The sequence below is a fragment of the Chroicocephalus ridibundus genome, chromosome 2 (genome assembly GCF_963924245.1).
Source record: "Chroicocephalus ridibundus chromosome 2, bChrRid1.1, whole genome shotgun sequence".
Classification (NCBI taxonomy): Eukaryota; Metazoa; Chordata; class Aves; order Charadriiformes; family Laridae; genus Chroicocephalus; species Chroicocephalus ridibundus.
The window spans coordinates 60,627,973-60,645,350 of NC_086285.1; the positions used below are offsets into that span (position 1 = coordinate 60,627,973).

The window sequence follows — 17,378 nt, forward strand, 5'->3', positions numbered from 1 at the left end:
CCAGCTCTAAATATTGACGCACGGAAGTCAGTGTCAAAAGTCACTAATGTTGAAAGAGATGAAGTTGTTTGCATACCCCAAATAATCTGTTTTTATAGAGATTCAATGTGGTTTACACGCGCACATCTAAGTTTAAAACAAGAAGCCATTTTCAACACTTCCCAAAGCCTAAACGTAGAGATTACAATGTGGAAATTCAGAAACTATCAGGAGACCCCTTTAAAACGTAACTAAATTTTCCCTCTGGATAAGTGTAAAGTGCCAGGTTCCAAGTGGGTGACAGCTTCTTTCCCTCTTCCTACAAAGAATTTAGTTGATGTTGCTTAATCCCAATTTTCTGTAATCTTCAACTGGTGGAAATCAAAATAGCTCCTATTGAGTCACAGGGAATAGTCTCATTTGTATTAACAAGGGGTACAGCCCTTCAGTAATAAAGTGGCAGCTATTTCTAATTTCACTTTGAATTAAAGTAGTACTTATAGTCAGCTGAGTTGGGAATCTGAGTTTCTTGCTCTTCTACCGTATGGAAGGTGTTCTCAGCCGCAGTTGTTACCAGACTAGCCATGCTGTTCGCTTTGCTGGAAGGTGACAATATCAGTGAATAAAGGTGACTTGACAGTGACTATAATTCTTTTGAACTCAACACAATTTAAATAAGAATCATGCTGCAGTGGCTCACTCAACAGATGCACCAGTTCAAGAAAGCATGTGGCAGTGTACCCAGAATATCATTTAAGAGGAGTTTAATTTTAAGCCTATGCTTGAGATCTACTGGCTTTGCTGTGGTGTGGCATAAGCATAAATTCAGCCTTTGCCTCATGTCCCTTCCCTGAATCTAAACCTTAGATTACAAATCCTCGATGACAGAAATTGAAATATCATCTGTAAAAACGGTCTGCGAGGTCAAACATACTATTGCTGTTTAAAGTAGTAATATACTCTTGATTAAAACTGTCCTGACTGTATTTGCTAAAAGGTACAAAGCAGTTCGTTCGATATAATTGCATCCACTCTACCCTTTCTTTTCTGGAAACTATTGCTTGAAATTTTCAGAGCGACGGAAAACAGGCCTTTCTGTGACTTAAATGTTCTACCAGTCACAGATCAAAGAGAGTTGAATACTGTGGGTTTAGTAACAAAGAGAAACTCCTTCTGTCTTCTGAATTACACGTTTATTTACTGAAGGTTAAATGGTGAGTGATGCATAAGCTTAGCTCTGCAGACCAGGAACTGAAAGGTTCTACAATATCTAGTATTTTAATCAGGTTGCTGCACTCAGTGAACGCGTTAGGGAAACGGATCATTCAGTCAATAAAAATTCTCACCTTCAAGTCTTTGGAAGGGAGTTTGCTGTTGCGTGTTTTATTCTGAGCACAGGAGTTGTCACTAGGAATGTTCATTAAATTATTTTACTGGTGTGCTGTCTCGGAGCTTCTTAAGGTCTAATAACCGAACAGATTATTTTCTAACTCTCTAGATTTATAAGAAAAGGAGGTGGAATTTGCAGTATCTTGAAGAGTAACTTCATGTGCCTTCAGCAAAGCCCCAGATTGCCATCTCTGAGGAGAGAGGGAATACACGAAGGAAGGGAAGAATATGTTTCTCTGATTTAGGAAACAGCTTTTCCAAACAGCTGAGAAGGAAGACGGTCATGAAAAAAACAGTGATAAAATGCTACTGTGAATGTGGCTGAAGTCTTTAGTTATTCCATTTATCAAGCAGCTCCTCTGGCAGGCTCGTACTTGTCACCATTCATGGAACAGTTGGCAGAGATCTAGAATTACCTGAAGCCTCAGTTTTTACATACATCCGTAAATCTACAGAACCCCATTATTTTTATAGCTGGCTGGTCAGCTGAGAACTACTAGGATTGCTGCGTAGAAAGGAGGTAGTTGGATAAGGTATGCAGTTTTCTGTAAGGCAGTGCTTCCAGAAACTATACATGTCTGGTCAAAATTTCCAGATGTTTTTTAAAGTAAAACTGGTTTTTAGAGAGAGAAAAAAAAAAGGATGTTTTCTCTTTTACAGCTTTCCTATACAGTTGTGGGAGGATTTAACCTAAAATCCAGTCTTTCTGTAAAAACACCATTAAAAACACCATTTTTTCATTTATATGAGCCCCCCCTCCCCTCACCATAGGCATTTTTTTCCTTCTTTAACCTTCAACTACCTTTTAGGACCCAGAGGTGTGTAACCTGCCGTCTACAAAGCCTGCCAGGGCAACAGTCTCGAGCAGTTCATTGTCAGTGCCTCTCATAAAAACAATCCACCAAAAAGTTCAAATATCGTTTTGAGGAACTGTTTGGCATCTTCTTCAGAGCCCCTTGTTTGCCCCCCACAGTGTGTACCTGAAAGTCTCTATGAAATTTAGTGTCCGCTCTCCATATAATGATACTGCGTACGTGCAGTAGAGCTGGCACTTGCTCTGAGAGGTGGTGGGGAGTTGGCTACAGCATGCAGTACTCTCTGAACTGAAGTAAGCTGCCTGGCCCATCAGATACACATATCTACCATAAGATACCCACCTACTACAGCTAACCAGTTTAGCTGGCCGTTGCCCTAATTCATCCTTTGCCTTTACCTCTATCCCTTCATTCCAGAGGTTGGGAGCAGCCCTAACATGCGTGAAACAGAGATGAAACAGCAGCAGTATGTCAGCCAACAGCAACATGGATCCTCCAGGTCTTCACCAGCAGTCCTAATGTTCTTTTTTTTTAAGCACTTCAGGATTGAATCTTGCAAAACAAAACATGCCAGGAATTTCATTTTGAATTCTTGAAGACTCGCGGCTCCCCTCCTCATTCAGTTCTTCCTTGCAGTCACTCCTCCCTGAAAACGGTAGCTTTGCATAACAGACCCTGGCTAGAGCCATTGAGGTTCAGGGAAATAGGACTCCAGGATCCTAACTTGAAACTCTGCATCAGGCAGGGGGCTACCTAAAATCTGGCTGAATGTCAACGTATCTGACTAGGGTCAAACGAGCAAAAGTACGGGTTTGTATATTTATGAGATGTGGGTTGAAGACTTTGAAGAGTTATGACTATGAAAACCCAACTACTTCATACCTGTGAGATGTTTGTCAAGTAGACCACATTTGAATTTTCTGATCAAGAGAAATCCAAGTTTTGGAAGAGATGTATTCCTGAAACAAATTTTGGAAGGGGCATATTCCCAAGAATTTGGGAAGGAGCATCTACCATCACTGTTTTGTGTCAGATTCCCAGGACTGTTGCTCTAGAAAGCCTGTTTTGAATTAAACTGTTTCCAGAAAACTCTCTGAATGATGCTGTCAGATAATTCTAATGAAAAAGGTACTCTGCTCCCTTCTGTAGTTCCTCTCATCCCAGCACTTCCAAGCAATTTATGGACACTAATGAACTGGCTCTCACTGTTATTATTCTGAAGTAAGTTAACAGCAAGTCAGTTTTTCAACAGAAAAAAGGATGAGGCTTAGAGGGATAAAGGTCAGCTTGTGTTTGATCCTGGCGTGAACATGTAAGAGAGGAAGGAGCTTTCTTATTAATTTATTGTAGAAAGTTAGAAATATTTACAGACCCTACATTCAGAGATGTCACTTGGCTGATAACCCCTGCAATGCCAGCTGCCCTGAAAGTCTCCCCGAGGAGCCATCACTGAACTTGGCCGCTGTGAAAGGGATTACACGGAGTAGTTTCCTAATGAGAGTAAGGATATGGCTTCTGGATGGGTCTACTTGCTGTGTGGGCAAGGGATACTGACAGCACTCCAATACCTAACATTTGCACTTGAAGAGAAGAGTCCTACATTGCTTCTTGTGCTCACTTTTTCGAGGCTACTTAGTTGAGACATAAGTAATTTCTCCAAAATCAGACAAGAAGCAGTGACAGACCAGGGACCGTGATTCCCATTGCTGTTTGCTTCTGCCCAGACAGCATTCGTTCCTCCAGACTGAATGCTTTAGCACATGACCGATTAATATATTTTCTTACAAAATTTAATGACTTCATCGCTTCTTTCTCCAGAGGCATCCTAAAATGGAATTCTACCATATCAACTAGTTTTTCCACATGACACTCTTTAAATTCCCATATGTTAATGTAAATGCAGCTTATATTTTCCACTGCTTTGTTTTTCTAGCTGTGTAGAGAAGCTGGTGTGACCTTCATTGTTTCTTTTAATTGAGTTGTTATTTTGCTTTCCTAGCAGAAGGTCATTTTTCTGAAAAACAACCCCTTAGGAGAGCATGTTGCATTAGCCACGTGTGAAAGAATCTATAGGGCAGTGGGGAGTCTCTTCATCCCAGGGGCCAGTAAGAAGTTATCAAATTAAATGGAAAAACATTAAATTTCTTCAGGGAAATTTTTGACCCAAATGTTTTTGCAGAAGTATTTTCAAGCTCTCATCCTACTCCAGGACAATATGAAAGTTATAAACAAAAAAAAAAAATCTAGTCTGAAGAACTGCAAGCGCCGTTCTTTTAAAGATAAGATTCTTTTTCAGATGAGGTAGGTGATGCAGAAAAGCCTGATATTCAAAGAGGGCAATTTATGGCCCAGCTGAGTAGGCTGGTTCCACCTGTATCCTTGTTCCTAACTAGCAGATGGGGATGGGTGCCCAGGCTGGCATGTGGGAGCAAGACAAAGGCAGCAAATAAACATCCCAGCTGGGGAAGTGGCTAAAACTGAGCAATGCAAAATCCTAGGCACAGGGCTGTGGGGAAGTTTAGGCCATCAGTAACCGCAACGGTAACTTCTGTAACTGGCTTGGACTCTGACATGGTACAGGTTGCTGGGTACCGGTTGCTCTACTTTGGTCTGCCTCAGTGTCAGTATGGCATTCGTGACCCTGCTCTGCACAGCGCCGTACAGCATCCCCTTAGCGTTACCCTTCTCCTTTCAAGGGCGCTGGGTTGCTTTTCTCATTCCCATAAACGCCACTTTAATAGTCGTTTTATGTGTAGCGTCTTATGAATCAGTTACAGCTCACATAAAGTTCAAGGTGGGAACTGGTTGGGATTCAAAAAGCATAGTTCTGCCTAACTGTGGTTTGTATTGCACTAAATACATGCAACACATGGCAAACCGTTGCTAGCCCTACCACCCACTAGCTCATCTCAGGTCTTTGCCCTCTACTTTGTCTACTTTCTGTTACATGCCGAAACGGCATATGCTTTGATACCTTCTTCATGTATGCTGATCTTTTTCCTGCAGAAAGTAAATATTTACTGTACTGCACAAAATTACTGGATGTCTTGGGCACATGTCAGGAACAGGCCTTATGGGTTCTTGAATTTCTGTCCTTGCTGTCACAGACAACCACGATGCATAACCCATGCCTAGTTCCCTAAGTTTGTCCAAGTCTCTATTGAAAATAGTTTGAATTTTTGCCAGCTGGACAACGGTTTCAGACTTTGACACCTTTGTTGTTTAGAAATCTTCTAATTCCTAACAGTTTTATTTGCATCTTTGGTTTATAACCATTCATTCCTGTTTCAGTATTGCTCCTTGGCTGAACTAATTATTTTCCCTTCCTAGCATTTACTCTCCCCTTGTGTATTTATGGAACAATCATATCTTCTCTCAGCTTTTAATTGCTATGTTAAGCAAGACAAACTCACGTCAGCTCTTCTCATAAGATATTTTCTCTTGTTCCTTTCTCTGGTTATGCTAATAAGGTTCTCCCCACTCATTTCACCTTGAATTCTTCTTTCTTAAACACAGATAATCAAAGCTATCCACATTAGTCCTGATAATGGTTTACTGGTGCTTTGCACAGTGGCATTAATATTACCCTGCCCGCTTCATCCTGGGAGTTCCTGGCCAATCACACTGAGATCCCATTCATCGTGTATTATTTTCTGATCTTTCCAATGTTGTGTTTCTGGCAAAAAAAAAAAAAAAATAGACATATGCTGACTTCTTGTGCAAAGGTGTTAATTATAATACTAAATATGACTTGACCCAAACCAAATTAGAGGTCCTTTAATTTTCTGATGACCCATAATTCATCCATCTCATTAACAACCTGTTTAATACTATTTTCCATCTCTGCTCTTTTCAGAAGAAAATCAAATATGCTACATCTGCAACAATTCTGCCAAAAATCAGAGGGTTTTTTAATCAAAGAAGGATATCCATTACATTAACTTTGTTAAATCCCTTGTATGCTTTCATATTCTTCGTATTCTGCCAAACATTAGAAAGCAATGTCTGCTTCGCTTACTGGCTTTATGTACGCTCTTACCTTGCTCAACTGCAGGGTAAAATCTGGGCACTAAGTCATTAAAACATGGCAACTCATTTTCAAAATGTAAACTCAAGGTATACATTTTCTTTGTAATTTCCCGTAATTCGAAATAAAAATTCACATGTAGAACTGAAGTGAACAAATGAATGCATAAAGACTTTCCCATCCTGCTACTTTTTGAAGAGACTGTGTGACTTCTTGCATTAGTTCATGGAGTAAGTAGTAGCATGGTGCCACTTTGAACTCAGTTGACTGCTTCAGCCCAACTTTGTCACTGAGTTTTCTGCTTCGGCAGGGTAAATGGCAACATGTTCCAAAACAAACGAGGAGGACCAGATCCCTCTTTTCTTTATAGTAATAACTGAACTTCGTTTACTTCCTGATGGGATGTGTCTCCCTCTGAAAAAAAAAACAGTGTCAGAGGCTAGATCCACCAGTAGGCTTAAGGATCTCAGTATAAAAATTTGATGCACAAAATACCTATTCAGCTGCCACCTAGCAGGAAGTGTGTCAAGCCTGTGTCAGCCTAAATTTTCCAAAGGAATTTTGTCAGAATGTGTCCTCTGGCATGCCCAGATGTGCCCAGTAGCACATGAAGAGCTCTGGTTTCGGTGGAGTAGGCACTGCTCTGCCTACCTTACATGGCCAGACTTGGCAGATGTTCCCAGTGCATTCCTTTTCCCTGCCCACATGAGTTTCAGATTTCTACCTTCCACTGAGTCTGTGGATGCTCTGATCACTAGATTATGTGGAAACAATGTCATTGAATATCAATCTTTTCTTCACCACTTTGCAGGAATAATGGCATTTTTAATGAGCCGTGGAGTGAATGAAGAGATAGACCTACTGGCTAGCAGACCCACCTGAGGTGCAATTATTTTTTTTCCCAAAAAAGTACTTTAATATTTAAAAATGCTCATCTCAGCAAAGGAAACATCCTGCCCATGGGACTAAAATGAATCTCAACTGCTCTTTCAGTTAAATAAATAGCCCACACAGCATCTGCAATCGCAGAATTGCACAATCACAATATGGTTGAGTATGGAGAGGACCTCATACTCATCTGGCCCAACCATCCTGCTCCAGACTTTGTCCCTGATCTCTGGGGCCTGGGACTCCTGAAGGCTGGTCTTGCTAGTCAAGACTGAGGCAAAGAAGGTGTTCATTACCTCAGCCTTTTCCATGTCCTGTGTCACCAGGGCCCCTGCTCATTCATCAGTTGGCCCACATTTTCCCTAGTCTTTTTTTTTTTGCTACTTAAGTAGCACTTAGGTACTTGCAGAAGCCTATCTTCTTTTTACCCTCCTCTCTCCTCTCAGGATCCTGAACTCCACCATCTCATGATCACCCCAGCTTTTGCTGTCTTCAACCTTCAAATGCCGAGCAAGACCTTCCGGTTTTGTGAATGTAAGGTCCAGCAGAGCATCTCTCCTCATTGGCTTCTCTTGCACTTGTGTCAGCACATTGTCATCAATGCTCTCCAGGAACCTTGCTTATGTTCCACTGTGTTGTACCTCCAGCAGATATTGGGCTGGTTGAAGACCCACATGAGGACCAGGGGCTGTGAACATGAGGCTACTTCTAGTTGTCTCATCCACTTGTTCTTCCTGGTCAGGTGTCCTAGCAGACACCCACTAACTATACGGTCACCTGTACCACTCAGATCTTTAATCCTTACCTTTAATTGTAATCATCAACATCATCCCATACATTGAAATGCCATGAGTGAGGAAATCTGAAATGGTCCAACCAAGCTGCATTGTGTGCTGAGGCTGTATGGCCTGAATCCAATGGATCTTCTGGTCCTAATTCATTTAGATGCTTTTGAGAATCTTTTTGGTGAGTGTTTAAACAGTGTCTTGTTACACTGTAAACTATTTTATTTCTTTAAGTTGGACTTTAGATAAAGCATTGGCAATTGCTTAGTTAGCCTGTTGAAAGTCCAAATTATTCTTTATTGTTTTCACCAAAGCAATTCAGATTTAAAGTAGAAAAAGATTTTCTGTGGCTAAATGAGAAGATATAATGAAAGAGGTGATTTTAATAATAAAAAAATTGTATCCATGATGCTTCAAATATTTATGCACAATTAATTCAATTTATGTCACTAGATTGATTCAAGTAAATATAATTTTTTTATTTTTGACTTTTTGCAAGAACATTATAATGTGGTAGATGCTAAATGTTCATATAAAGTTTTGGCCACAGATTTTCCTAACACTTTGCAGCATTTAATCATGTTTTAAATGCTAGTTTAAAAAAAATATAAATTTAAATCATGATGAAAATTAATTATTTTTTAAGTCACTCTCAATTCAGTCTCTGCGTCTCTGTCTCTCTACTTGCCTTGCTACAGTTGTTCTGAGGACAAGCAAAAAGAATATTTCTTCTCCTGACTTTTCATTCAGAAACCTTGCACACATAATTTCTTACATTTTAAAAGAAAAGAAAAAACGGTCATGTAAAATTTTGTTTAAAAGTTAGTAAAAGAGTGAATCTGTTTGTTAAGAAGAACATGAAGGCAGTTACTATCACCAGACGACGAATACACTTTCTTGCATAATTTAGGCTTTTCATATATCCTCTTGATCTAAATGCCTGGACCTTGTTTTTGAAATAAAGCTTGGATCGCTGTAGTGCATTTTGTCCCTACTCGTGCACTGCGGACAGGTGTCTATTAGTATGAATTCTTAACAACAAAAGTTTTATACACTCATAAATCCTTTCACTCCCCCTTTTACGTTTTCCACGGTTACAGCAGGAAATAGGAATGAAGCTCCTGTTGGCTTTACATTTTGTGAGACTCATGCGCACAGTGAAGCAAAGTAGTTAAGAAAAGGTGGCTAAACCATGTGGCTGTGCCCGTTAACCTCTGCCAGTGTGTTTCAGGAGTTTCCTACCTCTGATGATCAAGTCAGAGCACACATTTTTACCTTCAGCATGTCAGTTACGACTCCCCTGCTCCTGTACCATTCCATGCTGCTGCTGCTTTGTATTTTTTCTAGATATTTTTTCCTGCTGCAGAATAAAAAAAGTAAACAATACCAAAGATTTCATCTGCAATTTTGGGGGGTTCTACCTGGGATGTTGGCAACCGTGAAGTATTACAAATGTAGTTTTCAGAGAAGAAAATCTTTGTTTAAAGCTTACAATAAAAGGGAGCCACAGTTAGCCAGGTTTATATGTCCTGCCCCCTCACGCGCACCCTTTTCATATGCTGAGTTACTACACTACAGGTAAACTTGAGTCATATTTTTGGATAGCCTTTTTTATTGTGTTAGTACAGAGCGTAGTGCAACGGGGTCCTTACCCTGATGGTGACCCCTGGACAGCCACAGGGAAATAAATAGCAGCCATGAAAAATTGCTTGTAAAACAGCCACTACAAATGACAAAAACTTACACGGCCAGGCAGAAAAATCAATAAATTCATAACATCATGAGCACCCGGCCAGACATAAAAGTTTTTCAGTAGCTACCAGCCGTGCATCCAAATACCTTTACAAGTCTTAATCACGGTCTACAGCAAAACCTACGGCTAATACACAAATTACAGAATAAGAAAAACACCACAGAAAAGGGGAAGAAAAGGACACGGGCAATGTGGTTTCTCAAAATCACACCACAGAAGAGTGACAGTCTTGATGTCTACTTTTCAGGCCTGCATCAGGCTCTTACCACTTTTAGGGTAATGTACAATTTACAATTTTGGCTGATTTTTGTGACATTCAAATGTGACATTCAAGAGGGGCGTTGATGTCCTTTGTATCTGCTTGTACGTACTTGGAACCATTGCTCAGCATTTTAGAACCGTGCCAGTTTCATAGCAATTTTTCGTAGGAAAACAAGCCACTCTCTCCTCTCAAAAATATCTCTGTTACTTTACCATGCTCAGACATAATCTGATTTCATGAACGTTAGCACCCACTTTTATTTTGCCTTTCATCTAACAAAAAATAACTACCGGTTACGCAAAACTTCTTTATATGCTGCGTGGGAGAGCTCTCTTTTGATGTCTGCGCTTCCCCCTTGTTGTGGTGTCTTCTGTTGCATGGAACCAATTCAGTTTCATGGTAAAGTGTTGCAGTTAAAAGGATATAATGAAGAATGTTATAACCCACTGCAGACAGGAAAGTACACGCCTCCTCTCTTTTTCCACTCAGTGCACTGACTACAGTTCCCTTTGTGAATAATCTCTCACAAAAGAGACCAAAAGATATTGTTGCTGTATTTTTCCTCTCATGAGAGGAATCGCCAAGACCTTCAGCTGAGTCACCGTTCCTTCCTTCCTTCCAGGCAGCTAAGTAGTCATTGGAAGAGGGCTGGCTGGATGGGAAGTAACATCAAGTATCTGAAATTGTATTTTTTACTTTAGAAGTAAAAGCAAGGTGGTATTTTTTCAGGCCCTGCTCTAACTGTCTGATGTTTGACCTTAAACAAGTACTTTCACATATCTTTGCTTTGGTTCCCTGTTTATGCAGGACCGATAATGTTATTTTTCATTCTTGATGTCCACGGATGAAAATTGCTACATCAACTAAAATATAATCATAAAAATATGAGAGTTGCTTCCAAGTGCTTATCTACGAGACAGCTGGAGTGCAATTAGCATAACTGAAGTAATTAATAAATAATGATAATAAATAATTATCTTCTCAGGGCATATTTGGCCTTCGCATGATCTTTCATGAGAAAATTTGGTACTTTCATTTAAACACAATATTCTTTTATCCCCCAAAGCAATCTGATCTACTGTGTAGGAAGACCGGTATTTCTGTTTGATTGGTTGGCTGATAGTTGATTTTATTTTGAAGTGAAATAAAAATAACCAATTCTTACTTATTACCAAAATCAAATATTTGTCCTCACACAGACACTTACTCATGATGAGGAGGGTGCTGTATTCAGTGCTGATTTCCCTTCACATTGAGCTCCAGTGTAGTTACGCCTTTCCGAAATATTGTGAACTATATGCGTAAGTGGTTGTCTGCCAGTAGAAAAAGAATTTATGCCCGTCCACAAGGTGAGAGAAGCCAGGACCATTTTTTTTATTTTTTTTTTTTTTTTACTATCTTGCACCTGAAGAGCATTTAACCACTTGCAGGTAGCCTGTGTGTTTTGGAAAAGGTTGAGACAGGTTTCCAGCAGTTAAAAGTTCCCCCTCAGCTGCAGTCAGACAGCAGGTTGGACCACCCTAGGGAAAACTCGGGAAAGGATTATAAGTCTGCACTGTTCTCTGCTCCAGCTTCTGCTCCAAAGGAGTAATCTAATCTTGTGTGTGCGTGGAAACACAATGCCTCACTGACATGATCGCTCTCTACCAGAAACGAGCTGTAACCGAGCAGTGCTGCATCTAACAGATATGCCTCTTTCTGTATGCAACTTCTTAACCTTTTGAGAGCAGACTGTGGTAGAGAATAGCCCGCTTTTAATGCCAGCATTGTTGAAACAGTCCAGCTGTAAACGTGCACTTGAGGAAATTACTCCACACAGTAGTATCTCAGTCTATTATTCCCTTAAATACTGAAAAACAGAAAGGAGGGGGGAAAAAAATAGTGTTGCTAGCTGAACTCCTGTAAAACAGCAGTAAGGAAGCACTGCAATACACCTGCAAATGTTTCAAAATGTGTACATAGGGATGGATATTGGTGCAAGGGGCAGGTGCACAACAAAATTAAGCTTGATGCTACAGAGTAGCCAACAGACTAGAAGAATAATGGCCTGTAATTTTTTATTTCTTTATATATTTACTTGTAACAAACTGTAATTTCTTTGACTTTCCTAATGCAATCCAAGAGGAATAATCATGCCCTGGAGAAAAATGGAAAATGTAGGACTTTGTGAATTACTCTTTGGAACTGAATTATGTGGGGGGAACAGCAATGATGCACACTTTTAGCTGCTAGAAATCTAGATCACACTAGCAAAATTTATTTAGTAGATACTGTTAGAATCCCCTGTCCATATAAATACAGATAAAAGCCATCCTGGTGTCACACTCTAGAAACACACATTCACTGTGAGTGATACACTGCTGGTAATGAACATACCTTTTAATTTCTTCATTCTACCTGTAGTCTTATCTAGCATGAGCTTTGGCAAACCAGCTCACTGTTACATTCCAATTCCATCCAGAGAGGCAAGTATTCAGTATTAGAGGTTAACCAAAGGAAACAAAGACAACAGTTTATCGTCAGCAAACATTCTTTTTCACTGAAGTTGATGAAAAAATTACAGTGGGCTTCAACTAGATCCCCACAGAGAGCTGTCACCCTCACATTGAAAAAGTGTTTCCTGATGTTCAGAGGGAGCCTCCTGTGTTTCAGTTTGTACCCATTGCCTCTGGCCCTGTCACTGGGCACAACTGAAAAGAGCCTGGGTACTTCTTCTTTATACCCTCCCTCCAGGTATTTATGTACATTGATGAGGTGTCCCCTGAGTCTTCTCTTCTCCAGGCTGAACAGTCCCAGTTCTCTCAGCCTTTCTGCACATGTGAGGTGCTCCAGTCCCTTAAATCATCTTAGTGGCCCTTTGCTGGACTCCCTCCAGTATGTCCATGTCTCTCTTGCACTGGGGAGCCCAGAGCTGGACACGGTACTCCAGGTGTGGCCTCACCAGTGCTGAGTAGAGGGGAAGGTCACCTCCCTCGAATTTCTGGCAACAATCCTACTAATGCAGCCCAGGATACCATTTTTGGCTCATGGTCAACTTGGTGTCCACAAGGACCCCCAGGGCCTTTTCTGCAAAGCTGCTTTGCAGCTGGGTGATCCTCAGCATGTACTGGTGCATGGGGTTTTTCCTCATAGGATGCAGGACTTTGTACTCCCCCTTTCTGAACTTTATGAGGTTCTTGTCAGTCCATTTCTCCAGACTGCCAACGTCTCTCTGGATGGCAGTATGGACATCCCAGTTTTGTGACATTTGCAAACCTGCTGAAGGTGCCCTGTCATCATCTAGGTCATTAATAAAAATTTGAGGAGGACTGAAGCCAAGATTGACCCCAGGGGTACACCACTAGTTACTATCTTTCCTACCTTCCAGCTTCCATCCACCTTCTCTTCACCTGCCTTTTCCACAATTTTTTTTGGTCATCTCCTCTCCCCAGTATTTCCCAGTACTCTAGGAATCCCAGACTGTGGGACTCCCAGAATTTCCCAGGACTATGCTGCAATGTAGTACAGTACTTCTGAGTCAACTGGTATATATTGAATATCTACGATTAAAACCACAGGTGAGGATAATGAATTTCAAGGGCTCAGCATGGAGACAATAGTAGAAGATTACTATAGTAGAGGGAGTCTAATCCACCACAGGCAACAAAGGAACAAGAAAACAGCTAGCTATATTCAGTTAGGCAGCCAGATATATGAAAATATATTTGAGCACTCATAAAATGAAATGATTAAAGAAGGATTTTAACATACGCAATTCCCATTAATCCAAAAATGCTTGGTTCCTTAAACAGAAAGCTAGGACTTAGACTTATTATTTGTCCAGTTGTTGAAATTACTGGTCCAGTTGTAAATCTTACCACAAAGAAGATGTGAAAGTATCATGGAAGAAGGACAATGCATTAAAGTTCACATCTTTTAAATATACAGCAAAACAATTTATTTGTGTGCAGTCTTGTTTTACGGTGTGAGAACATAGTCATATGCATAAGAAAACAGCGGCTCTTGCTGAATTGGGACAACGTCTCTCGGTGGATCTAATTCCCTGTCCATTCGCAAAGAAATGTCACTGCAAGTTTGTAGCTACCAAATGTAGATGCTGCACACAGTAGAGAATGAATCAAGTGCCTTCAGGCTGCAGACTAAATGGTGGAGAAAATGAGGATCAAAAATATGAGAAGGATCGCCACTTCAGAGGATGCTCTTTTCTGCATTTGACAAAGCCTTTTTCTATTTTTCATTCTGATTTGGTTTTTTACATGCTTTGAAAATTTCAAAACGAAAACATACAAAAAACCACTGAAAAGGTCATAAGAAGCTTCACACATTCTGAAGAGTTCTGTATTCCTGATGAATTTGTAGAGGAATTTAATAAATCCTATTCACCATAAATTGGTTTCTTTAATATTTGTAAAAAAACCACCCTTGGATTTCAAATTGTATCTTTTCTAAATATTATGGTATCATTTTTTCCAAACCTTTATGGTTAAAGTCGTTCGGTTATACACGTTTTCATTCCTTTACCTTTCATTGAGAAGTTAATTTCTCTTCTCCTTTCTGTAAATGGTTGTAGACTTCCTATGACTAAAGGTAAAATGTCTTTAAAAATATTTTCTCCAGGCAACAAGAATTTCACTGACCATAAATCAGTAATGCTGTTACAGGATGTCTGAAATCACTCATATTTAAAAACTAACTGTACAGTTATATCATCAAAATGTTAATGCTCATGGCAGTCACTGAACCTCCTTTTTCACAGGGAAATAATATTTTATCAAAATATACGGTAATCTCTCTTCCCACATATCTAAAGTCCCTGAACATCAAGGCAGGGACTGGGGGAACAGAGTCCCTCACATCGTAACCCAACTCAAGTTCAAGACCACTTGAGGAATCTGAACATACATAAGTCCATGGGACCTGACAAGATGCATCCCAGGGTCCTGGGAGGACTGGCTGCTGCAGTTGACAAGTCACTCTCCATCATACTTGAAATGTCATGGCACTTAGATGAAATCCCCAGTGACTGGAAAAGGGGAGAAATATCACACCCATTTCTTAAAAGGGTAGAAAGGAGGACCCTGGGAGCTACCAACCGGTCAGCGCCACCTCTCTGCGTGGTAAAATCATAGAACAGGGCCTCCTGGGAGCTATGACAAGGCATATCCATGGCAGGGAGGTGATTTGAGACAGCAAACTTGGCTTCACCAAGGGAAAATTGTGCGTGACTAATCTAGCAGCCTTCTTCGATGGAGTGACTGCATCAGGGGACAAACCAAGACCTACTGATGCCATCTGGACATCTGTAAGGCCTTTGATATGGTCTTCACAGGCCTTCACAACATTCTTGCCGCTAAATTGGAGATAGATGGGTTTGATGGATGGACTGTTAGATAGATAAGAAACTGTCTGGATGGCTTCATCCAGAGAGTTACAGTCAATGGTTCAATGTCCAAGTGGAAAGCAGTAACTAGTGGTGTCCCTCAGGGGTCTGTACTGGGACCAATACTATTTAATATCTTCATCAGTGACATAGACAGTGAGATTGAGTGCACCCTCAGCAAGTTTGCAGGTGACACAAAGCTGAGCAGTGCAGTTAATAGTTTGAGGGAAGGGATGCCATCCAGAGAGACCTGGGCAGGCTGGGGGAGTGGGCCCATGTGAACTTCATGAGGCCAAGTGCAAGGCCTACACCTGAGTCAGGACAGTCGCCAGTACCACTACAGACTGGGTGATGAATGGATCAAGAGCAGTCCTGCAGAGGAGGACTTAGGGGCACTGGTGGACAAAAAATTGGACATGAGCTGGCAATGTGCACTTGCAGCCCAGAAAACCAATCGTATCCTGGGCTGCATCAAAAGAAGTGTGGCCAGCAGGTTGAGAGAGGTGATTCTGCCCCTCTGCTCTGTTCTTGTGTAACCCCACCTGGAGTACTGCCTCCAGCTCTGGGTCCCCAGCACAAGACAGACATGGACCTGTTAGAGTGGGTCTAGAGGAGGGCCACAGAAGTGGTCACAAGGCTGGAGCACTTTTTCTGTCAAGAAAGGCTAAGAGAATTGGGATTGTTCAGGCTGGAGAAGAGAAGGCTCCGGGGAGAAAGGTCTTGCTGCCTTTCATTATATTAAAGGTGCTTATAAGTATAAGAAAGACAGAGAAAAACTTTTTATGAGTGCTTGTAGTGACAGGACATGGGGGCAAGGAACAATGGTTTGAAACTGAAAGAGGGTAGATTTAGACCGATTGTAAAGAAATTATTTACGATGAGGGTCGTAAGACACTGGACCAGGTTACCCAGAGGAGATGTTTGTGCCCCATCATTGCAAGTGTTCAAGGTCAGGTTGGATGGCACTCCGAGCAACTTGATCTAGTGAAAGATGTCCCTGGCCATGGAAGGGGGGTTGGACTAGGTGATCTTCAAAGATCCTTTCCAACCCGAACCATGCTATGGTTCTGTGATTCTGTTATTGTCCAATGGATTGTTTGCTCCATGTAGATTATCAGCTTGTTCTAAAGGTTCAGAAAGACACTGAGCCTCAATTGCTATTATATGGTATCTTGTGAATGGATTTATACCATGAGAAGTGGGTGTTAAATGATGTTAAATCAAAGTGATAGCTTTACTCACCCTGTTTTCCTTCTTGACACTTACATAAATGACTGTGTAAGATCCAGTAGAGTGTAAAGTTGCTTTTTTTTTTTTGGTTTGACTTGTTAACCTACAGGCAAATGTAGAGTGTGTCTAGTCTGTACAATGAACCCCCATACTATAGAGATACCTAAGCTAATTCTAAGAAAAAATAGCATGTCCACATAAATCAGCACTCAGCTATGCTAGGTTTGATCCTAGGTGCAGTATAGCCTCTCATTAGAACTAATTACTCTTGGCACAGCATCATGCTGATGCAGCTGCACAGCTTCCAGAGCTAGTTCATTTGGCACTTAGCTCAGGGTTCACTCTAGTCTTGGGCATAGATGTGCACTGTCATTTGGTCAAATGAGTGAAGCTTTCTCTCATTAGTTCAAATGACCGTCTCATTTGGGAATTAGATAAATGATGAAGTCTTCCAGATGCTTAGTCCAATTACTGTAAATATGGTCATGATTTTTGACAACTACCTGATTATTAACAGACAGCCAAGCTATGCAGTAATTCCTGCATTGCAGTAAAGCAACTTGGTTCAACAATTTCTCTCTCAGATATTTTGGTGGCTTTCACTTTCACTTGTGTCCCGTGAGAAGTTGCCTCCTCAAAGCAGGTCCTGTGTTCCAATATGGCACGTCAGGGTAGCATCTGTAGCCCTTTCCACATATTTTCAGCAACCTATCAGTACTGTTTTGATGTCAGCATTGGCATGGCCATCTCTCACCCCTGTGCAAATGAGGGCAGCAGGGCAGGTAATTTAGAGATGACTTTGTAAAACTATCTTTAAACTCATCTGTCTGAGTAAAGTGGAAAAGGTGGACAAGATTGCTTTCAATTCCT

At 40.9% G+C, this 17,378-nt stretch overlaps 1 protein-coding gene across 1 annotated transcript in view; it reads left to right on the forward strand.

Moving 5' to 3' along the window:
• The window catches only part of CNTNAP2 (contactin associated protein 2), a 1,163,712-nt gene that overhangs the window by 1,039,706 nt on the left and 106,628 nt on the right, over positions 1 to 17,378 (forward strand). The gene's annotated exons all lie outside the window — the stretch shown is intronic.